This window comes from Grammomys surdaster, unplaced genomic scaffold, assembly GCF_004785775.1.
Source record: "Grammomys surdaster isolate TR1022 unplaced genomic scaffold, NIH_TR_1.0 184, whole genome shotgun sequence".
Lineage (NCBI taxonomy): Eukaryota > Metazoa > Chordata > Mammalia > Rodentia > Muridae > Grammomys > Grammomys surdaster.
The window spans coordinates 6917703-6941741 of NW_021604629.1; the positions used below are offsets into that span (position 1 = coordinate 6917703).

The 24039-nt window shown below is 42.0% G+C and overlaps 1 protein-coding gene and 1 pseudogene across 1 annotated transcript in view; both read left to right on the plus strand.

Moving 5' to 3' along the window:
- Window positions 1–24039, plus strand: part of Spon1 (spondin 1) — a 274956-nt gene that overhangs the window by 130707 nt on the left and 120210 nt on the right. The gene's annotated exons all lie outside the window — the stretch shown is intronic.
- On the plus strand, window positions 22089–22454 carry LOC114621725 (annotated as a pseudogene).

Below are 24039 nucleotides of genomic sequence, written 5' to 3' on the forward strand. Positions count from 1 at the left end.
CCTAGACCCTCCCAATCAAGAAGCTCTTGAGATACATTTTAAGGTTAGACCATGTGAGTTTTGCCTCTGTAGGTAAAAAGATCTTGACACACAAGAAAGTAGCATTACACACTCAGATGGCCAGAGAAGATATGAACCAAAATCAAAGCTCAGACCAGACAATTCTCATTTTCCTTCCCTTGGGTTCTATCATGAAGCAGTCAATAGTTGGAGAATGTCTGAACCAAAATCAAAGCTGAGGTCCAAGTGAGTTCCTTTTGCCTTCCCTTGGGGTCTGTCATGAGGGGAATCACTCCTCTATCTTCTGTAGTCAAATTAAACATCTAATGCACAAAGCATCATCCAATGTGAAGTCAACGGATACTAAGTTCTGTGTCATCCCACCTGCTTGCCGTTCTGCAGACAGCCAGACATAGAAGCCAGAGAGAGCATTCCAGGTTTGTTGAGCTTGAACACATTGCTGAAACCTACTTCAAGCTCCATGGTGTTTGTCTTAGACATTGCCAGACTGCTACTCCCAACTGTGGGAACTTTGGGAGGCACTGCCTCCCAGGAACAAGGTGTCCAGGCCCATAAGGATGCCTTGAGGGCTGGACATGTACCCAGTCTTCACGGAGCTTCCTACAGATGCTAAGCATCTTCTATCACTAGCTTTCAGAGGGATCTGGGTTCTTGAGAAATGCTTGACAAGCTGTAGGCAGCTTGTCATCTCCCAATGACTTCCTCCACTTTGGACATAGCATCATTTAATACTATTTGACAAATAACTATTGAAGAATATTTTCCTATATCCAGTTTTTAATTTGATGACACATTGACTAAAATATTAATATGGCCACTGGGAAATACAGCCTATATATTTGAAGTTAATTTTACAGTGACATTCAGCCATCTTCTCCACTGGGCCACTTGCTTAAAAACAATTATGTCCATGGGGGATGGAGAGATGGCTCAGTGGTTAACAGCATTAGCTCTCTTTCAGAGGACCTGGCTTAATTTCAGCACCCACACAGCAGCTCACAACTGTCTGTAATTCCAGTTCTAGGGTACCTGGCACACTCATGCAGACATACATGCAGGCAAAACACCAATGCACATAAAATAAAAATATGTAAGTCATTTTAAAAAATTATTATTTCCAACCCCATGAAAAACTACCAAACTAGTGCTAACTTGATGAATTAATATTTTCATCCTCTTGTTCATCTAGTTATATGCAAAGTTTCTTCATCATATTCAACTCATTAAATCCTAGTTTTATGATTAATTTTTTCTCATAGTTACAAGTCCCAACCTTGTCTTACTTCAGACAAGTCATCTCACTATTCTTGTATCAGCCACTAAGGTAATGTCAGGACTCCTGAAAACAGAGAAAACACTGGGATTAAAAGCCACACATAAATAAGATAACAATAGTCCACCATTACTGCCCTCAACTTCTTCATATGTCCATGCAGGAGCAAGTAGTTTCTGGGTTTTGAATCTTTTTAATCTGATGTTAATCTCAAATCAACTAGCTGTTACTTACCCCTGTCTATTAGAAACTGATAGTTGGTAGAGGGAGTGACCACAGCCAAACATTAGGCTGAACTTGGCAAACCCCAAGGAAGAATAGGAGGAAGGGTTGTAGGTGCCAGAGGAGTCAAAGACACCATGAGAACATGGCCCACAGAATCAACTAAGCAGGCCTCATAAGGGCTCACAGAGACTGAGGTGGCAGTCAGGGAGCCTGCATGGGCCTGACCTAGAACCTTTACAGATAGGTTATGACTGTTTAGATTGTTCTTGAGGGACTCCTGACAGTAGGAGCAGGGGGCTGACATTGAGTCTTTTGCCTGTTCTTAGGACCTTTTCCCTCCTACTGGGTTGCCTCACCCAGCCTTGATATGAGGATTTGGCCTTGTCTTATTGTATTTTGTTATGCCATGTTTGGTTGATCTCCCTGACAGACCTGCTCTTTTCTGTCTGATGGAAGATGAAGGAGCAGCAAATCTGAGGCAGAGGGCAGATGGGGTGGAGCAGGGTGGGGTGGGGCGGGGGTAGGGGGAGTAGGGACCTGGAGGAGAGGAGAGAGGGGAGCTTCTGGTCGGCATGTATTATATGAGAGAAAACTAAAGAAAAAAGAAAAAAGTTGACAGTTGGAAAGAGTCACCCACACACACTTAGTGATTTTCTCATAAATTCTTCTCCAATTTCCTCGTCGGTTGTTGGCATAAATGAGTTCTTTTGTGTCTAGTTTTAGAATTCTTCCTTCCTTAACAATCACTCATTTTGCACAGGTTTTCACAGTCCTTATCAGACAACCATGGTAGAGGGGAAGCTCTTCCTCCTTTATTTCCTGACTAATCTGGATTGCTTTTATCTAATAAGCTTTGTTAGCAACTTAAATGAGGGCGTTGTTATCTCTCTCCTAATTTGCATACATCTGCTTTTATGTATTCTATTATCTCTGTCATTTGGATGGCCCTTTTGTGCTGTTAGTAAATTTCCATATTGTTTACTTTATACGCTGGTTTTCCTCTTTTCTGTATTTTTGGTTTTTTTTAATTATTAATGCACACAAGGCTGTGAATTTTTCCTCTTAGTTGATCTCCGAGCCTTCCCAGAGGTCCTACCATCGTCCTCTTAATGTTCACTGTTCTCTTGGTAAAGTGCTTTTGTACGCTTTATCTTCTGGACGTAGATGTTAATTAGTGGAGTATTTTTAAATTTCTGAGAGGTTGGAGTTTTGTAATTTGTATTTTCATTCTTGGTTTTGTTTCTTCTCTTTGTTTTGATCAGTGAGTATGTGCTCCTTCTTTGCTGTATTTGCTGTTTGTTTACTTAATAATCAAGTGGATGTTTGCCTTGGTAAGCTTTATTTCCTATTCCACTATGGACACTGGGCACCGAGGGATGTGCTCTTCCCCATATCCGGTGCACAGCATCAGTGGTCCATGTCAGGCTCTCCCACCCAGTGCACAGTATCACAGGTCCATGTCAGGCTCCCCTACCCAGTGCACAGTATCACTGGTCCATGTCAGGCTCCCCTACCCAGTGCACAGCATCACTGGTTCATGCCACCCCCCCACACCCAGTGCACAGCATCACTGGTCCATGTCAGGCCCCTCTCACGCTATTTATTTTGGATCTCATTCCACTTAGGCCACCATTATTGTGATTAGCCATATTAATTTTTTCTTTTCTTTTCATTTTTGTGTCCTGATTATCCTTTCTGTTCCTTTTTAAAATTTTATACTCTTTTATTTTTCTATTACCTGGTTATATCTTCTTCTGGTTGAAAAGTTAACTGAGTGAGGTACTGTGACACAGACATGTGATCCTAGCACTTGGGAGGTGCATGAGGAACATGAGAGTCCAAAGTCTGCATCAGCCACAAAACAAATCTGAGGCCAGGCTGGGCTACCGGGGACCCTGTCTCAAAACAATAACCAAAAGTTATCTGACTCCCTTGTGTTAACATCACAGATGTGTTGATATCATCACCACACCCTGCACACCTCATATCCCTAGCTCTCCACCACCTTTCTACCCACACATGTACCCTATATTGATTGGTTTCTAGAATTTTATTTCCTCATCACTATAATTTCTTTTTGCAGTCTTTATTTAGACTTCATGTGTTTAAACATCCATAAGCTTTTCGAAAGCCTTGGTCTCCCCTTGCACTTTGCACTTCTCTCCTTGAGTACTTTCTGTAAGGACGTTCTCTAACTGTCTTTGCAAGGCAAGCCTTGATGCTCTACATGCTTGGAAATATCTTGTTATGCTCTCACACTTCAGTGACATGGGGCTGAATATGAGACTGAGCGAAGTTCAAAAGCATTTTCTTTTCTACCGTTAAGCACGGTGTCCTTACATCCCACTATCTAGAGAGTCCATGTCAATTTGATTTTTGCTTCTCGATAAATGATCTGCACTTTCCCTCTGCTTTTCAAGTTTTTCTTCCGTCTGTCTGTCTGTCTGTCTCTTTGATGTTTCCTCTTCATCTTCCTATGAATACCATTGGGTTTTAAGTTTCAAAAACTAGTTCCCTACTTAACAAGTCCTTTCCACATGAGATCTTGCTTTTGCCTCTTTCTTTAATCCTAAGAAATGGTTGTTGTCAAACATTTTATCTCTTATTTTCCTCTCTGAGTCTCTGCCCTAGTTAGCTTTAACTGTCGACTTGACACTGACTAGAATCATCTGTCTGAGAAGGAAAGGCAGCCTCAACTTCTGCATAGAGGCAGGCAGACACGTGTCTGGATCTCTAGTCTTAAGTACTTTGTTTGGTGTGTGCTCTCTAAGGAAGATATTCTTATATAAAATTACTGCACACTTAATACTAACACTGATAAAAACACTGCTATACAATCTAGACACTTTGTTTAGCTTATATTAATCATGCCTCTACTGTCTTCTTTATGGACACCATAAAATATCATATAATACAAGCTGTCTGAATCAGTAACATGGGAAATTTTAAATGTTCTAGAAGCTGCAGTGGTGGCGCACGCCTTTAATCCCAGCACTTGGGAGGCAGAGGCAGGTGTATTTCTGAGTTCAAAGCCAGTCTGGTCTACAGAGTGAGTTCCAGGACAGCCAGGGCTACACAAAGAAACCCTGTCTTGAAAAAAAAAAACAAAAAAACCCAAAAAACAAAAAACAAAACAAAAAAAGTAAAGGGAAGCCATAAAATTATTTTTTTAGAGTCATTTTACTTTGTATGTGTGAGTGTTTTGCCTGCATGTATGTATGTGCACCTCATACATGCCTAGTGCACTAGGGGTCCAGAAGAGGGTCTCAGATCCCCTGGAAATGGAGGTGCAAGCATTGTGTGGACTCTGGAAATTAAACTTGAGTCCTTAGCAAAAGCAGCAAGTGCTCTTAACTGCTCAGCTGCCTCTCCAGCCCCAATAAAATTAAATTTAATGTTCCATTTTATTGAAGCCAGTACCCCAAATCATGTCAGGTTAGCATATAATTAGCCTGAAAATTCATAATGGACATATTTTGCATTTTTTTTTTTTTTGTGGAGCGCTAAGATCTGGTACCTGTTTTGGATTCAGATTTGCCATACTTCAATCACACAGTAGCCATGTGTAAATATCAGCTACCATATTGCATGGAGCAGCTCTGTAGCAAAGAAAAGAGAAATCTTCACCTAGAATCTAAACCCATTTTACAGGGTAGTTATTTGTCATGCTTCTTTCATCAGCCTCAATATGCGACACTTCCTCGGGCTTCTTGATTTTACTGCCATGGACAGTTTTGAAGAGCACCCAGAGATTATTATATAGAGATTGTCAGTTTGGGGTCATTGCTGTTTCTGCTTGATTAGACTGGGGTTGTGCATCTTCAGAAGCTATCCCATGGCCTTTATGAATGTGTGTGTTAATAGCTCATCTGTGTTTGGTTCCTTTTCTCTACATGTTTGTGTGTTTGGTTTTAGTTATTTTTTTAAAAGATTTATTGATTTATTGACTTATTATTTATTTTATGTATGCCTGTGGCCCTCATGAGTTTATGAGTACCACATGCATGCAGGTACCCTCAGAAGCCAGGGGACATCTAATCCCTGGAAACTGGAGTTGGCTGCCTTGTGTGAGTGCTAGGGACCAGAACTGGGTCCTCTAACAGAGTAGTGGGTGCTTCTGACTGCGGAACTGTCTTTCCAGCCTCCTCTACTTGTTTCTGCTTTGGATTATTGACATCTCCCCTCTATCTTAGCGGATGCATACTGTGCTTACATAGAATTGTTGGCCTATCTGCTGCTGCAAAGCTGCTTCATGCTCTGCTTTCTTCTTGATCACTAGCTGCACTTTCCTGCAGTTTCTCTGCAGGAGCTCTGTGTTCTCTGCTGATGTATCTGTTATGCCTTGTCCTGTGTGCTGGGCAAGGGGAAATGTTGGGTGATATCTGTTCTGGAGTGTTTAAGGAAAGAGAACAAGATGAAGCCAGGACAGGGAGGCCCAGGCATCCCGTGACCGCCATCAACGTCTCTGTGCTTCCATCCTGAAGCATCTGGTGGAGGACCGCCTGTGACTCCCTAGTACCTCAGAGTCTCTATTGAGTCCTTGGATCATGCATTTTTCTCAGTTTATGATCTTTCCCAGGACAGAATCTAAAGAACAAGGAGACTGTGTTAACTTGTCATCTCCTTAAGGAGCCTGCAATAAAATGTCAGCTTAAGCACTCTAATTTTGGACAATCTCTGCCCTCTCTGCTGTATTACAGTGTGTTTGGTTAGGTTTTAAACCTCTATCACTTCCTCTTCATTTTGCTATTCTGATAGTCAGAACATTAATACCTTGTTCTAATATTGTATACGTATTGATCTCTGTGTTTTACCATGGTTACTTTCTATTTATTGTTGTGTTCTGTAGGCCCTGTAAATGTAATATCATGGTGTTCTCATTAACTCTAGCCTTCGAATAACTAACAGATTATCTTGTTTTAATAACTCAGGCCTTATAGTGGATCTCACCTACAGTCTGGCTTGGTTTCTCTTTCCTCTGATATATCTTGATTAACTTTTTAGTAATTTTGGACTTTCTAAGGTTTTAAGATCTTCTAGGAAATTACTGAGTTCACCCTGTTGGAAGCACTTGTCTTCTGTTCTGTTTTGTTTTGTTCTGTCTCCCAAATGCTTTGTGATTACAGTAACCTGGTCTCCCCCGGGTTCTGTTTGGCTAGTCCCAGATGATTATTTTAGACTTTCTTTGGTATTATTTCCATATGATATTATTTGCTTGGCTTGGATTTTGCATATATTTAATTCTCATTGTCACTCATTTTTTCCCCTCCTCACTTAGTTAACTGTTGATTTATAAGAAATGGACTGGGTTCAATCCTTAGCTCTGCAAATACTAATTAATCAACTAGTTAATTAATTAAAAATAAGTAGAGGACTGAAGAAATGGCTCACCTGTTAAGAGCACTTGTTGCTCTTGCAGAGGATGTGGGCTTAGTTCCCAGCTCCCAACATGGCAGTTTACAACCATCCAAAACTTAATGCCAGAGAATCTGATGCCCTCTTCTGGCTTCTACTGGTACTACATACACCTGGTTCACATAACTTTCATGTATGCAGAAAATAAAATAAATATGTAATAGAAAAAATAGATAGTAAAAAAATTTTAAAAAGAGCAAGGATTTCCTTTCTGTTTTTTCTATGTACCCTCTGCTTATTAGAACAGTGTCTTTGATTCATTTTATGGGAAAGTTTTGAGGTTAAATTTCACAGCTATTCCCATCTCCAATTTACACTGATTTTGTTTGGTACTTGGTCTGTTTGTTTCAATCTGCTTTTATTCTGACAGTTCTTAGCTGAAAAGTCCATTTCCAAGCAATAGTTCTGTTATTAGTCTTAATTATTTATCTCATCAATAAATGCTTATTAATTCAGGATTTCTTGCCGTTTTGTAGAACATTATCCTTCCTCTTTTAAGACCTCCTAAGTAAGCCAGTGCTTGTTCATTCATCAGTGAGTGAGTTTATTTCTTACAACTGAACATTTGTAAAGAAATATTTTCACTTGGAAAATAACTGGATTAATAACCCATATCCTTTTTTTATTAAAACTTTATTATAAAGAACTTGCAAATGAAAATAACATCACACAGCAACATTAAGCAGACTGAGTCTATACGTCTCGATGAACTTCTGTACAGTCAGTAGAGCCGTTCTGCAAAGCTTCACACTGGATTTTATGTTTTCACCGTTAGATATATTTTTATGCGCTTACCCTCTAGCAGCAACAAAAATCCCCAACCGAGTTGAAACTAGAAAAAGAATTAGCCTTGTGTTTTCATTACAGCTTTGGCTGCATGCTTTGTATGCGGTTTTCCATTTCAGTGAAGAAACCTGGTCTTCATTCACTTATGACCAGATTCCTTACAAGGAGTCTGCAGCTATGCTCCTTGTAGGATATGTGTTTTTCATTTGCAGCTAAAGTGTTTCATGATTTGTTTTTGTCTGAGCTATGTTAAATGAATCTGAAGGCTCTGTTCATACCTCCATCTATTTTATTAACAGTGGTGTTTTTCTTCTAGTTGGTCTTTTATTTTTATTTCTCTCTCCTTTTGTCCTTTGCTGTTAGCTCATTAGTTCCACATGTAGACACAATGCATTTGTTCTGTGTGAATAGTGTGCCTAGTTTGTGCTTTCTTTTGCTTTAAGAACCCCTGCTTCTCTCAGAACACTCCATCCTCCATTTCTGTCCTTTCATTTTCTTCATACTCTGCACAGTTTGGCTATTTCATTTTCTCTTTGTCTGCTCAGTTTCTGATGGCACTCAATAAGGATCTCTTATTATGAATTTGAGGACAAGTTCCCTTCCTCCCATAAGGATCTCTTCAGAAGTGGGCATGATGCCTTTCTTATACATCTACTACACCTCTTGTAAGTTTTCCTAAAGCTGTTTTGATGTTTCACTTCGTGGTTTATCGATTTCTCCCTCCCTGTACGGGGTTCTCGTATGCCTTCCCCCTTTCACACTGCCAAACACTCCAGGGCTTTCCTTGTTCTCAGCCACTCAGTCTTCCTTTACTTCCTCTTGATATAGTGTTAGCTGCTTTTCTTTCACACAGCCCTGGCAAGCATCTCTCTCAGTTTGTAAGCGTTTTTCTGCTTTGGAGTTGGAAGCACAATTAAATACTTGAAGGTTATCCCTAGCTTATGTTCAATTCAGAATGAGAAACGTAAAAGGAGACAAAAGATAAAATGCTATGACCAAGACAATTTATAAAAGGGAATGTTTATTTGTCCTCACAGTTCCAGAAAATAAGAGTTATCATGGCAGGGAAGCAGGAGGCAGGCAGCAGGTATGACAGACAGCTGGAGCGAAAGCTGGGGGCTCACTTCTTGAACTGTAAGAAGGAAGCAGACAACATGAACTGAGAATGACATCTAGCTTTGAAACTCCAGTGCCCACCCTTGATGACACATTTCCTCCAACAAGGCCACACCTCCTAAGCTTACCCAAACAGCACCACCAACTGGGGACCAAGTGTTCAAGCATTTGAGTCCGTAGGGGACATTCTCGTTTAAGCCAGCACATCTAGAGCCTCTTCCTCCATCCTCTTCCTAGAAGCTCAAACATGGATTTTATATATACACATATATATATATATATATATATATATATATGTGTATATATAAAATCCTTTCTTAAATAAGATGTACCTATCTGGGACTGACCATCCAAAATTCTGTTTTGTATGAAGTAATTTTGTCTATCAAGGGTGCACCCCATCTCCACTGGGAGGAGTAAGTTAATGTCTGATACTCTCTTGTCATTTATACCTGCTGCCTGGCAGTTTCCAGAACAGGTGATCGCTGCAGCTCATTCCTGTAGCTTAAATGGCCACCTGTTCTCAGTGGTATGAGTGTGGGTAGGGGAGAGATGGAACTCATTGCCAGTCACAAATCCACTGTCGTAAAAGTCTAACACCACCAGTTTCCCAGATGGGGGAAAGTGTGGAATTCACTCTGAAGTCTGACCCCAACCCAGCAGTTTTCTCTATTTCCTTCAAGCCTGTTTGCCAATCCCTAAGATGTGATTTCAAGAAATGTAGGTTTTAATAAAAAAGACTTAGGTGGATGAGATGGGACACACCTTTAATCTCAGCACGCGGGAGTCAGAGGCAGGTGGATCTTTGAGAATTTTAGGCCAGCCTGGTCTATATAGTGAGTCCCAGGCCAGCCAGGGCTACATAATGAGACCCTGTATTTAAAAAGAAAAGAAGGGAGCAAAGACAGATTCAGTTTTCCTTCTGAATGAAACTATTCTAAACACTAAAAAAAAACCTTATGAAATTGGGGGTGGTACTCCAATTCCGTTAACGATAGCCATTTTGTATGGTTACCCAGGAATTTGCACACAAAACTCTGCTGAAGCTAATGGCATTTATGAACTCAAGTTTTCCAAACAATGCGTTGAGAAATACACCCTCAAGAATTGTTTATTCCAAGAAAGGCCAGATATTTATAAGCACAAATGGGGTTTCTGTAAAGGTTGGTGCCAGGCACTCTAGCCCTGGCAAACATCCCTCTCAATTTGCAAGAATTCTACTGCTTTGGGGTTAGAAGCAAAGCAGAAGCACAAAGAAATGCTTGCAGCTTATCCCTAGCCTCAGTTAAATTCAGAATGGAGGAACATAGACAGGGATGAAAGGTAACAGGAAATTTCAACACAGATAGCCCTGCACTGGAGCCCTGCATTGTCCGTGATCAGGGAATGGAGCTGTTGTAATCCCTTTACTATACTACTGAGTTGACTGATTAAATTGAAAGATACGAGCCAAATGCCCTGAGAGCATCCTGGAATCTTCCTGCGTCTGTACATATTCATGTGGTCCTAATGACCCTCGTTGGAAGGGAAAAGTGAGTGCTTCCTGCAGGGAATGCATGAAGAAAGGCTTGGGAGGAAGCAAAACTTTAGAACAGCCAGCAAGAGTTTAATTAAACTCTAACATTATAAGCTTGCCTCTAAACTGAGCAAAATGCACCACATTTCGCCCCCACATGAAGCTGCTCTGGGTCCTTGCAGCTCAAGTGGAAAGAACAATGGGATGCAGAAGGCTTTCTCTTCACATCTGGCTCCTTGAAACAGGGATAAGAGGTTTCTGGAGGGTTTCGCTGGCTGGAACAGTTACTGTTTACAGATGTGAGTGGCTTTCAGTCATTGAATGCAAATTGCATCTGCTTTGTTGTGTACACCCTGGGAAAACCCAAAGAAGGGAATAATGCGCCTTTATCCGCCCACCCACATTGGGATTCAGAGCACAGTCTTTTGGGGTTTATTGGGTCCCTAAGCAACCTTTGAAGAGAGCTGTCCATCTGTCTGACTGCCCTGTCTCCAGCACACATGGATTGTTTTGACTTTGCTTCTCTGGTCTCTGGTTCTATCTTTGGTCCATTGAGTAAATGTTTTGGTAAACATGTCTTGCATCCAGGGATCCTGCATGCCTTGACAGTGTAGGTCTGTAATCTGGAGGCGAGCTCCTCAACAGGAACGAAGAGGAAAAGCCTTTAATGCAGAGGCTAAAAACCAGAAAACGAAGCAAGAGTGAGAGATGAGGGAGAGCAGGCTTTTCCTGGAATAATTAATCTCAACACCAAATGTCATAGCAATGTGAGGACTCAAAGAGAGGATTTCAGAAGGGAGAGGCTGCAGTCTGTGTTTCTTTTACCAGCAATAGCACAGGAGTGTCCAGGAGTCTATCAGTCCTCTGCTGAAAGACACAATATATCATGCAATCTAGACTAACCTGGAAGTCAGAACCATCTTGCCATTTTAACCTGAAGACTTACCTTGAAGCCTTTATGAAGATTACCTTACCTACTTCATGCTTTGGTTTCCTCATTTGCAAAGCAAAGCATGCCCCGAACACCACATGGAGATGTCTAACGAATAACCTGAGTTCAAAGTGAACCAGCACCAGAAAGATACTGCTCAACCTCAGTCTCCAGTTTCCTGTATGCAAAGGCACGTGTGCATCACTGTGTTATAGTAAGTGGGGCGGGTATCTTCTAGCCTTTTCACAGCCTTAGCATGTGCTGTGAGCTTATCAAATATTGTTCTATATAGTACATCATGTAGAGTGTATACATGTTTCTTTTAGCTCAGTGCCAGACCCACAGCTAATGGTGCCTGAATCCCATGACTATTGTGTTTTTCCAGCCTTCTGGTTAAACTGCCCAAATTCTCAGCCTTCCAGTAAGTTTGCTCTGTTCTCCTGTTGCTTTCTCGGATAAGTCCTCCTGTCATTGAGGGATAACTTTTTCTAAAGTCCCTACTTCCTCCATGTTACAAATGGAGAGAGAGCTGAGTTTCAGATACATTTCATCATTCCTAGCTTTACAAGCTTAAAGTTGAAAGGCAGGGTCTGAGTAGGCAGCTCAACTTGTACAACACTGCCCGGCACACACAAGGCCCTATGTTTTCTCTCTAGACTGAGTGTGGTAGCACACACTTATAGTGCCAACACGGGGATTGGAGGCAAGAGGATCAGAAATATAAGGTCTTCCTCAGCTACCTCATGAGTTCAAGACCAACCTGGGATCTATGAGATTCTGTTTCAAAAATAAGTAAAATGAAATGAAAAGACATTGTACAAAAGGTCCTATAATAAAAACCTAACCAGTAATGAAGAAAGAGTGACATAGTCCTCAATCAGAAAGGAATTTAATAACAAATACACATTGCACAACCCGGACAAACACATGGAGCCCATCAGCTAACGAAGCTGGTAGACAAACACATGGAGCCCATCAGCTAACGAAGCTGGTAGCCCCTGACCTGTTTGTTTAGAACAATGGGTTGTAAACAGTTTGGGGTTCATATGCTCTGTGATTTCTACTGCTCAAGGTCAGTTTCCCCAGCTTCCCTGCCTGTGTGAGCAGGTCAGAGGAGACTGAGCAGCCGCCAGTTATGAGAAAAGCAAAGCTGGGGTGATGGAAGAAAACCAACCTAGTGTCTAGGGGGATGGATTAGTGGATGTCTTAATCACTGACCTATCGCTGTGAAGAGACACCATGACCAAGGCAGCTCTTATGAACGAGAGCATTTAACTGGGGCCTTGCTTCCAGTCTCAGAGGCTTAGCCAATAAATATGGTGGGAGCACGAGAGTATGTCTGGCTCTGGAGCACTAGCCGAGAGCTAGATCCTGTGACACACACACTCACATGCACTTACACACACAGAGAGAGAAGCACACATGTATACACTACACTCACAAAAGAACAACAGAACTTTTTAGTTAATCCCTGGGACAACTTCTTTTGTGTGTCTAACTACACTTGGCCTTTTATTTCATTCTAAACCATGGCTTCTTTGAGGCGCCTTCCCTGACATCCCACACTGAGCTGTTCCCATTTTCAAAGTCTCTTTACAGCCTTTTGTACCCTTCCTGCCGCTTACTGTTTAGCACAGCTGCTGCTGCTTTCCCGGGGGATAGCCATGTAATTTAAAGCTTACCAAATTCAAGGTTAATCCTGAAGAAAGATTAAGGCTGCTTTCTTAAACCAGCTATACAGAAGGATGACTGTGTAGTAAAAGTGTCTTTGACATTAACTCAGCGGTCACCTTTGGTGAACAATTCCATGGAAAGGGGGAGTTTGGCATCATTTTATATTTGCACATGGAAGGATTTAATAAACACATGATAAATGTTCAAGAAGCATGTGATGAGCTGGGTATGGTGGCATGTCCCTGTATCCCCAGCACTCAGGAGGCAGAGGCAGGAAGACCTCAAGTTAGAGGCTAGCCAACCTATGATACATAACAAGTTCCAGGCACTCAGTGACACATCTTCTCAATTTCCAGTGATTCTTGAATGGATCTGTTCTTAAACTTCTCTTTCAACATAATTCTAGTGGCTTTTCATTCTTCAATAAATGTAAGCTACATCAATTATCTCAACACCTTACCTTGATTTTTAAATTATTATTTTATTTCAAAATAAAGAAAACAATAACATAGGAAGGACCAATGATGTGGAGGCTGATGCCTGATCTTCCTACTAATTGAACATTGGAGAGGAAAGAGTGTCCTGTCAACTCCAACACCACAGCCCAGATCCTGGCTGATCCTGACTGTTGCCAGAGTTGCTTGGCCTGTTTCCTGTATTAGAATTAGACTATATTCCCTCAGGACAGAGTCCTGGTCTTGTTCATGGCTAGGATCATTGCAACCAGCCGGTATCAAACAGAATAAATACCTACAGCTACAAGATGTGGGGGAGGATGAATACATGGGCCAGGTTCCTGGGGCTATTCTATCTCTCAAAATGATACTGAGAAAATCTTGCAAAGGACAAATTCTAGACCCTCTTGCAAACTTCCTTTAAGTAAATGCACTCTGCTTCCTTTAATCTATGAAGCTCTGGGAAAGATCTCTTGTAGTATCCTCAATCCTGGACCCTGCAGTTATACTTAGCATTTTAAAGATGATCTGGATGGCAGGAAGAACACTGGGCAAACCCTCCTATGTGGAAATCACACCCTTTCCTCGATGGTCTATTTTCTGTGTCCTCCTTGTTTTATTCTAGTTTTCCATGGTATTTTTTTTCATTTTTAGATGAAGTCTTATGTATCCCAGACTGTACCAAAAACAACCCTAAACTTCTGATCCTCTGCCTCCAGCTGGGATTACAGACATGTGCCATCATATCCTGTTTATTCAATGCTGAGATTAAATTTAGACACTTTTATGATAATTTTTGACAGACTTCAAGGAAAGACAGATAGAGGTGGTTGGGACCCTTAGTGTACCCACAGCCTCAGCACCGATCTGTTACTGCAAAAATGTCTTCGTTTTAATGGAAATATTTTAAGTATATAAAATAATCATAGGAAAAGATAGTGTATATGTTCTAAAAACATGAAAAGATGACTCAGGATCAGACACAGGAAGCTCTACTGAAGCTTCCAGCATTTAAAGGCTTAACTTTTCCAAACAATGAGTAGAAAATACACCCTGAAGGACTATTTCTGCCAAGGAAGGCTGACTGTTCACAATCCTAGCAGGCTGGTATTTTGTGCCAGCCATTTTAGTTCTGCCAAATATCTTCCCAATTTGCAGGGATTTTTGGGTTTCATGTTGCAAATAGAGTATTAAACTTCTTTTCAATACAACTTACATGGCTTTTTTTCTTCATTAGTTCTTTGTCTACATGGATGAGGGCAACATCTTAACTGTTTTAAAACAGTTGCTTTATTTGATAGAATGGCATGAGTTTTCAACCCAGGAGCCTAGGAGTAGGTGGATGGTTATACTAGCTACTTTTCATGTTGTTGTAACCAAACACCTGATAGGAAACAATTTAAAGAAGGACGAGTTCTTTTGGCTTACAGTTCAAAGGTATACAGTCAGCTACAGTGGTAAAGGCATGATAGCAGAAGTATGGGGTGGCTGGTTACTTTGTATCAAACCCAGGAAGCAGTGAATGGGAAGTAGGACCAGAGCATGAAGCCTCAAAGACCAAGTCTTGGTAGGGGATTTTTGTTTGTTTACTTGCTTGGTTTTTAATGGAAATTTTGTCAGCTCAGTCCAACCCTGAGTTCTAGAGGCAGCAAGTTGCCATATCTGGAAGAATTTTATAAGAGATTAGCAACCTAATACTATCCCTGATCCAACAAGGAGATAATAGCCAGCAACTGATGAAGCCTGGGAACTCTGGTGTCACACTGAATTCTCACTCCACTTAAGAGTTCACTTGTGAGACATTAGAGGAGTAGCAGTCAATTCCATATAAAAAATTCCCCTTTCCAAGTTCCTGATACCTGCAGCCCAAAAGGGTAGCTGGTGGCCTTCGAATCCCTGGAGCCATGGTAAGAGAGAAGAGTCTGAGCAATCTACCCAGGACTATTATATGGATAAAAAAATAGATAGATAGATAGATAGATAGATAGATAGATAGATAGATAGATGGATGGATAGATAGATAGGCAGATATAAATAGATCAGAAGAGCCCATATGTATCAAGTATCATATTGTATCTTATTATATAGCATTTTATATATTGGATAGCTACTATCATAACAACTTTTCTGATCTGTTCTTATTTTTGATTACCATTCTCATAATAAAATAAAAATTCTTATGCATGTCTTGATTTGCAGACATTTAATGACTGTCTACTATACATTTAGCTTTGTCATCTTTTGCACCATTGAAGACCTCCAGGGTAGGGTTTGTCCTGGCTTAGTGCTAGCAGCCCTATCCGATTCTTCCAACTTCTTGTTCTTCCTACTCATCCCTACTTCTCATCCTTCTGGTCCCTACTCCCCATCTTCCCATCTAGTCTTTAAGTTCAGCTGCCTGGTATGCTCTGAAGCCTTACTGCATCTTTGAGCGTTGTTTAAGCAATGAATGAATTTTTTCATCTTTTATTTGCCTTTAAGAAAGAACCAGGAAATCAGACCTTATCAAGGCAAAAAAAAAAAATCATTCTTTCAATAGCATAATCTAGGTCTGCTAGATTATGCACCTCAGCTGGTGGGATGCTTGCCAAACATACAGGAAACTCAGTTTGAGTCCCAGCCCTGCATATACTTCTGGTATATGCAGGTAATTCCAGCACTAGGTATACAGGGGTTGGGTATGGAGGTGAAGGATGGAGATGGGCGAATCAGAAGTTTAAAGTCATCTTTAGCTACATACTGAGTTCCAGACCAGCCTGAGATATATAAGATCCCATCAGAAGAAGAAGAGGAAGAAGATAAAGAGAAGGAAAAGAAGAAGGAAGAAGAGGAAAATTTAGGCTCTAAGATGCTGAAAACCAAAATGGTCAAGGAAATAGTCCTACGATGGTAAACTCTTCCTCTCCATCAAGAGAAAACAGACCTTTCTTGTCCAGAACTGCATAAAATGGACTCTTCCTTTCACTGGGTACCAAGGACTCAGGGGCCACCAGCTGTCACCTTAGGCTACAGGTCTCAGAAAGGAAATTTTCCATCCATATACTTGCCTTTGCACAATTCTCAGCTGCCAACACGTGGATATGGGTCTGAGCCAACTTTGATGTGTTAAGTAAAAAGTTTAACATTTCTGCTCTCTTTAGCCTCAGTCCTGATAATCCAGCTAATCAACCTTTCTACGTGCACCTCCTGTGTGTGGCCTTTGGAAGAGGGGCATCTCCTGTGCTTTCACAGTGATGGAGAACCAGGCACAGTGAGACATACCTACAGTCCCAGCCTTTGGGAGGCTGGGGCTAAAGCATCATCGGTTCATGACTGTATGATAGGAACTTGTCTTTGACAAAGGAGGGACCTATGAGAACAGCTGAGTCTATTAAGTGCTTGCTGAACAAACAAAAGTATGAACCTCAACATTCATGCAAAAGATAAACAAAAAAATAAAAGAATCTTATGTAGAGGCCTGTGTTGGTGATCCTATCACAGGAGAACAGAGACAGGCATATTCTTGGGATTCACTGGCTATCATTCAGCATAGCCAAGTGAGGGAGCTTCAGGAAGTGAGAGACTAGCTCAAAACCCAAGTGGGCAGGAGTGATCCTGAGGTTGACCTCTGCCTTCATCAGTACAACACCTGTACAGACCCCTACCCACATCTCTGGCCCCACTCACACACATGAGAGTGTTGGGTGAAAACTCATATTCAAGGGGAAACTGGTAAAGTTCTGGTGTAGGCAAAGCAAAAGTCACTGGCTCAGAGCCACAGAGCTGAGAAGGGACAGATGTAGGATTAAGTTGCATCCATCTGAGTTAAAACACAAGTTCTTTGACTGGGTTCAGTGATACTCAGCCTGAGCCAGCCTCTTCTCCTGCCTTTTGAAACTTGTACTCTGGTTCCACGTCTGTTCTATTCCCAGATGTGCCCTGTTCCTTCCATTCTGCTCTCTGGGCTTACACACACGCAAGCTGTTTCTCATGCTCACAACCCTCTTCCTCAGGGCTGACTGTGGCCAGTCTTTTGATCCCAGCATAAGCCCCATTGCCAGGAAATCTGGATCAGCGCTCTGTGGCTAGCCTTCTCCATTCCTGAGTCAAACGCACAAATCCCCATCCCTGTGTTTGATCCTCTAAAACCCTGGGAGCCTTCAAGATCAGAGACTATATCTGGTTTATCTCTGAGTTCTCAGACCATGTGTGGTCTTAGAATATATATAACTGGTGGGTATGCATTAGATTAAGATTGACTGAACTCCCAGAAGCCACCTTCCTGATGGGTTAAACACCAATAAAATACCAGCCTTGCAATTCCTTATTGATCACTCTAGGCAGACATTCCTGCATCTGAGTAACTGATCAGTTTTTTGTTTGTTTATTTGTTTGATTTTTAAGGCATGGTCTTGGAAAGTGGATGTGGGAAGAGTTGAGGTTTGCAGAAGATGGTCAAAACACACTGTTAAACTTTCAAAAAACTAATTTAAATGCATTTTTAATACCTGGTATAACCTTTGACCTCTGACCTCACTTCCCAAACTTACAACTACAAAGGCCATCTCCCTGCCCCCATACCCTTTACAAGAAGATCGAGCATTCCTCTCTATTCAGTTCTATTCAATTCCTAGAGCAAGGCTTGAGAGACAAGAAAAGCAGCCCCCTCACCTTTAGAAATAGTGAACTTGGGACTGCCAAGATGGTTGACATGCCCTTGACATGCATTCAATCCCTGAGAACCACAGAGTAAGAAGGAAAGAACCAACTCCTGTGAGTTGTACATATATATAAACACACAAGCATACACGTACACAATATACACACAAACATACATAAAAACACAAACATACACACACAATATACACACAAATACACACAAATACACACAGAGGCACAAACATAAATATACATATAAACACAACACAGACATGTATACAAACACACGCATAAATGTATATACACAGACAAACATACATATAAATACACACAGAAACACACAAACACACACACACACTAAATGCATAAATAAGTATAAACTTTAAAACTTTTAAGATAAACTTGTTCTTGATGTTGTTTGTGTATTTTGTTTTTGAGACAAGGCCTCGTATACCCCAAGGCTGTAGCTGAGAACAACCTTGAACTTGTAATGCTCCTGCCTCGACCTCCCCGGTGCTGGGATTGCAGGTGTGTGACTTTATAGCTGTTGGCAAGCACTCTACCAGCTGAGCTACATTTGCAGATCCTAAGTGAACCTTGTATTGGAGCATAACAAACACACAGAAGGGCAGGTGCTATCGTTAGGACAGGATCTACTTCACGGTCACGTGACCAGCATTAAAATCGAAAGTGACCAGGGTTCCAAAGCCGCCTTTTTCTTTTCCTAGTCTCCGCTTTACCCTAAAAACAGCCATCGTGACCTTGATCCTAGCTTCATTGTGCTTCCTTCATTCAGCTCTTTATAAGTGGGACTTTACAGCAGGTGTCCCTCCTGGTCTCACTTTTTTTTTTCAACTTCATAGCTTGTGAGATTCATTCTTGTGGCTGTAATATTTGGGGTTTGTTCAGTTCATAACTATGGAAGAGTCCATTGCATGCTCATAGACAATGCTTCATTTGTGGGTTGTTACAGGTGAATATTTGGTTAGTTTCTGATTCTGGTCTATTGTGAATGATGCATTCATGTACATGGCCTTTGGCCAATATGTATATACATTTCTGTTTAATTGAGAGTATGTTCTACACACAGGCAAATTTGCAGGTTTGACAACTTTGTAGCATAAGTCTTGTAATATTTTGGAGTTTGTGTATGCACAGTTTTGTACACCCACAGCTCCTGTCTGATTTTAAACCTTCTTCTCCCCTTTCTTGCCTTATTGCATTTAGTAGAACCAGCAGTCGGACAGACAGAAGTCGGACAGACAGCAGTCGGACAGACCATGCTGAGCATTCTCACCTTGTTCCCAAAACTGCACAATTACTCTCACTTAGCATGTTATGCACTGTAGGGTTTGGTTTGGTTTTTTAGATATTTTCAGAGTAGTGAATGAATATTTCTTTTCTACGTTTGCTGAGTTTCTGTTACCATGAATGGGTAGCAAATGCCATCAAATGCTGCTTTCATATGTCTTCTGTTAACACGATTCAAGCATTTGAGTTTGGAGTTGAGCTATGCTTGTTTTCCCAGAATAAACCTCACACACTCATGGTGTTAAGTGGCTCCCTACATACCCAGGTATATAGTGTGCAGATATCATGTTTGGACTTCCTGTTCATCAGAAAGATGGTTTTTACTTTACTTTATAAAAACTTGCTTTTGTATGTGGAGCAGGGTTGTGCACTTGTGTGGATGCTTGCAGAAAGGGTCAGATCCCCTGGGGCAGAAGTTACAGGTGGTGGTGAGATACTGAGTGTGAGGGCTAGGAACCAAACCCAGGTCCTCTGGAAGGGCAGTGAGCACCTAGACTGGGCCATCTCTCCAGCCCCATGTCTTCACATTTATCTTTAAGTTTGTGGTGGATTTCTTAAAAAGTACGACTTGACTTCTCTCCTACTATTCATAGACAGACAGACAGACAGACAGACAGACAGACTGACAGACTGACAGTACACACACACGTGCACACACACAGATTATTCCTTTAATAGAGTTTGGTTCTATTATTACCTTAGCAAACTACACTGAGCTTCTAGCTTTTCTTTTGTTAAAACAGAAAGCTTTCCCAAAGATAAACCAGTTTTGAGCCAAGTCCTGTTTTAGCCACTCTGTGGCCATGTGTCCCCTGGCAGGTCCCAGATCCTCTCATCCTGTTTCTTCATCAGTGACATGAGATTGTGAAGTAAACTAGAGGGCTCCTGCCAAAGGCAGATGCCCAGTGAACCCCAATTCTTACCACTTCCTTCTGCTGCTGAGGAGATTTCCAAACACAGGAAAACATCACCTTCCCTGTTTACACAGCTTGGCTCAGAGATAAGATTCAAATGTGGAAAATATCCATCTAGGGCAGAAGAAACCTGCAATGTTCTGTAGTGCTTTCAAATGCCAGTACCTAGATTTTGAAAATTAGGTAAATATTGCCAGAATTATCATCCCCAATACCCCAAGTTCCTCCCCTAGAGGAACTTTAGACTGGAGTTTTAATGGTGTGTTTGTAATGGTAATTGAACAATGGTAATTGGTGATGTCGTACTAAACATTTGGAAAAGGCAGAAATGTGGCCCCTCCCACATAGAATAGTGTGCACGTGGAGAAGCCAGAGCAGGAGGATGCTTTCAAAGAGGAGTTGCTCTTTCTAGAAATGTAATTCCTGTGCTGTTCACCAGCACTCATTAAACTATCAAGCAGTGCCTAGAGCAGTAGTGGGGATGAGTGTGGGCAGTGTCCTGGAATTATGACCTTTGCCTCTGAAATGAGAATGAGGCCATCAACCAAGTTTTAGCTATATTCAAAGAACCAATCATCAGACGTTCAGAACTGGGCTGAAAAGGGTGAGACCAGAGAAGGCTGAGCTTTTTGAACACCAAACGCCAGTTCCCCCAATGGCACTGTCATTAAGAATAACTTTTGTCATTCTTTACTCCCTGAGATGACTCTGGTGACAGCCATGTATGGCATCCAAATGACCTCTGCTCACAACTTAGACTTGGTCCAAACTGTGAGTCCTTTGTGAAGTAGAAATCACATAATGAAGTTTGGGAGACAGTTTATGTCAGACCAGCCACTTGCTAGCAATTAAGTTTCCAAACCTGTAATGTGAAGTATGGTGCATGCCTGCCTCACAGGATCGCTGGGAGAACGGGAGGCGACATGTTCACGCCTACGGAGCATGTGATGTAAGGAGCAAGCTTGGTAAACGATGGTAGCTGTGGTGCTGATGCTGATGGGTGACGATGGGAATAAGGACAACATCCCTAGCTTTGGAAGGAGAAGTAGTGAGAGATCATCTGTATTCTTTTTACAAAACCTGAAGGAGCCTCTTGAGTCAGCTGTTGTATAGTCAACACAATCCCTGTATGGAACCTGGGCCTACGCACTCGAGCTTAACTGAATGAACCATGTCCCAGCTTTGGGTTTCCCAAAAAGCGTAACCAGAGGCAAGAACTGTTTACAAGAACTGGGTGTTACCTGAGTCAGGTAATGTTTACAGAGAGCAGGGAACAAAGAATAAAGTAACGGGGAGAGGAGGAACATCAGCCTAAGGGTGTATTACTGAGGTCACTGGAGGTCACTGTATGTTGGAAAAGTGTAGCCTGTGGTCAAGAGCTATCTACCTTTCCAAGATAATCTTCTAGCATCTTTACTCACAACACACACACACACACACAAACACACGCACACCATATGCTAAGGGATGGATGGCTTCAGAGGTTGCCACTGCCCTGTTCTTGTTCAGTGTAGTCTGTGGTCAAGAGCTATCTACCTTTCCAAGATAATCTTTTAGCATCTTTACTGCCCCCCCACACACACACACCCATATGCTAAGGGATAGATGGCTTCAGAGGTTGTCACTGTTCTTGTTCAAGCTTCAGAAACAATACTCTTGCTGAATGGCCTCAAAGTAAGTTGTCAGAGTCAGTTTTATCATCTGTGAAATGGGACTAATAGCAGAGCCCAGCTCCTGAGGTTGTTACTGGGTAATAAAATCACATCAGGGCGGTGCCGTTCTTCCTGTCCTGGCCGCCATCGGAGAGTAGCAGCTATGGCCCTGCGTTACCCTATGGCCGTGGGCCTCAACAAGGGCCACAAAGTGATGAAGAACGTCAGCAAGCAGAGACACAGCCGGCGCCGCGGACACCTCACCAAGCACACCAAGTTCGTGCTGGACATGATCCGGGAGGTCTGCGGCTTCGCGCCCTACGAGCGCCGCGCCATGGAGTTGCTCAAAGTGTCCAAGGACAAGCGTGCACTCAAGTTCATCAAGAAGAGGGTGGGCACGCACATCCGCGCCAAGAGAAAGCGGGAGGAGCTGAGCAACGTGTTGGCAGCCATGAGGAAGGCGGCGGCCAAGAAGGATTGATGAACCCTCCCCCAATAAAAGATCATGGCTCCTAAAAAAAAAAAAACAAAAGCACATCAGTACAAAATCCCTTGGCACTGGTCCTGCCATGTCAAAAATTTCTATAACCAGTTACATTTCATCTTAATATTTTATTTCTCCAGGGAAGGTAGGGCTAAGAACACACAGAGACACATGGGACCTGTCCAGTTGAGAAGGGTGAAGTCTTAGAATGTTGCTAAGAGGTGGGATCAGTGAGCCTGGGGTTCAGACACAGCAGCACCAGGGGTCCAGAAACCCACTGGGCAGGTAGAACACAGGGTGAGAAGGGAGCAGCAGAATTAGTAAGGCCTGTGGACAGACAGCAGGGCCCCTGACATAACTGAGGTGTACAATTGAGGCTCCTGGCTCTGGAAGTAGGTGGGGAGCTGACAGAGCTGAACCGGGTGAAAGGACCAAAACCATGTCTCTGTGTGGAGCTCCGTGGGCCTATGAACAGACATGGAGGCAATGTAGGCGTCCAGGGAAAGAAACTCATCTACCGAACAGAACTTAAAGCTACTTAGGATAATACATTCAACTTCACACTGTGTGCATCCATTTATAATTTGAAAAGGATACAACTATAGGGGCAAAAAAGATCAGAGCCTGTCAGGGATGGGGTGGGAAAGTGAGATTGATTACAATCACATGAGAAGGGGATCCTGAGAGTACCATGTGTCTTTAAAGCATGCTGTAGTCAAAACTTGCTAGCCAGTATATTAAGACAGGATCTATCACTGAATTGAAAGCATTCTTTTATTTTAAAGGCACACAGTAATTGTCTCGAGATTGTCACCAGCACCTGCCTATCTGCAGAATAGAGGGTAGCAAAAGCCTTGAAGACTGGGTAGGGGAATTGAGGGGGAGGTGGGACACAGACTGCAAGGAAAACCACACCAGAGAGGAGGGTGCTGAAGCTGGAAAGCCATCCAGACAAAAGATAGGCTCTGTGCAGGAAAAGACAAAAGAGCTAGCTTTATAGAAAGAGAGCTGGTGGAAGTGCTAGCCCAGAGAGGGAGACTTGGAATTCTACTCAGAGGGAGAGACTTTTCAGTGACACAGAGCTGAAAGATGCCTCTCACCCACGCATTTACCATTTCCAGAACTTTCCTTCGCTTCATGCAGATATGCACTGCCATCTGTTTGCATTTCCCTTCGGCCTGAAGAACTTCCTTTAATATTTCATGTGCTACAGATGTGCTAGTCATAAATTTGCTCAGCTTTCATTTATCAAAAAAATATGCTTTGTTTTATACTCATCACTGAAGAATATTTTTACAAGGTAATAGAATTCTAAGCTGATGGGTTTTATTTCTTTTAAAATTTTAAAGGTGTCATTCGTTGTCTCTGGGCCTGCCTTGGTTTTGAACCAGGAAGGGGGAGGGGGTATTCTTTTCCATTCTAATTGTGATATGTCTTTTATCGCTCTTTAAGACCTTCTTCCTAGTCTCTCTCAGATAGTGATAGCTTACATGTCTTTTCCCCCCTTTAATTCATCTTATTTTATCTTTGCTTTATTTTTAGGTACTTTGCTTTGCATTTTATCTGTGGTGTGTGTGTGGGGGGGGGTGAAAAGCTTGGGATTTGGGGGTTAGCATTTTTTTGGTCAG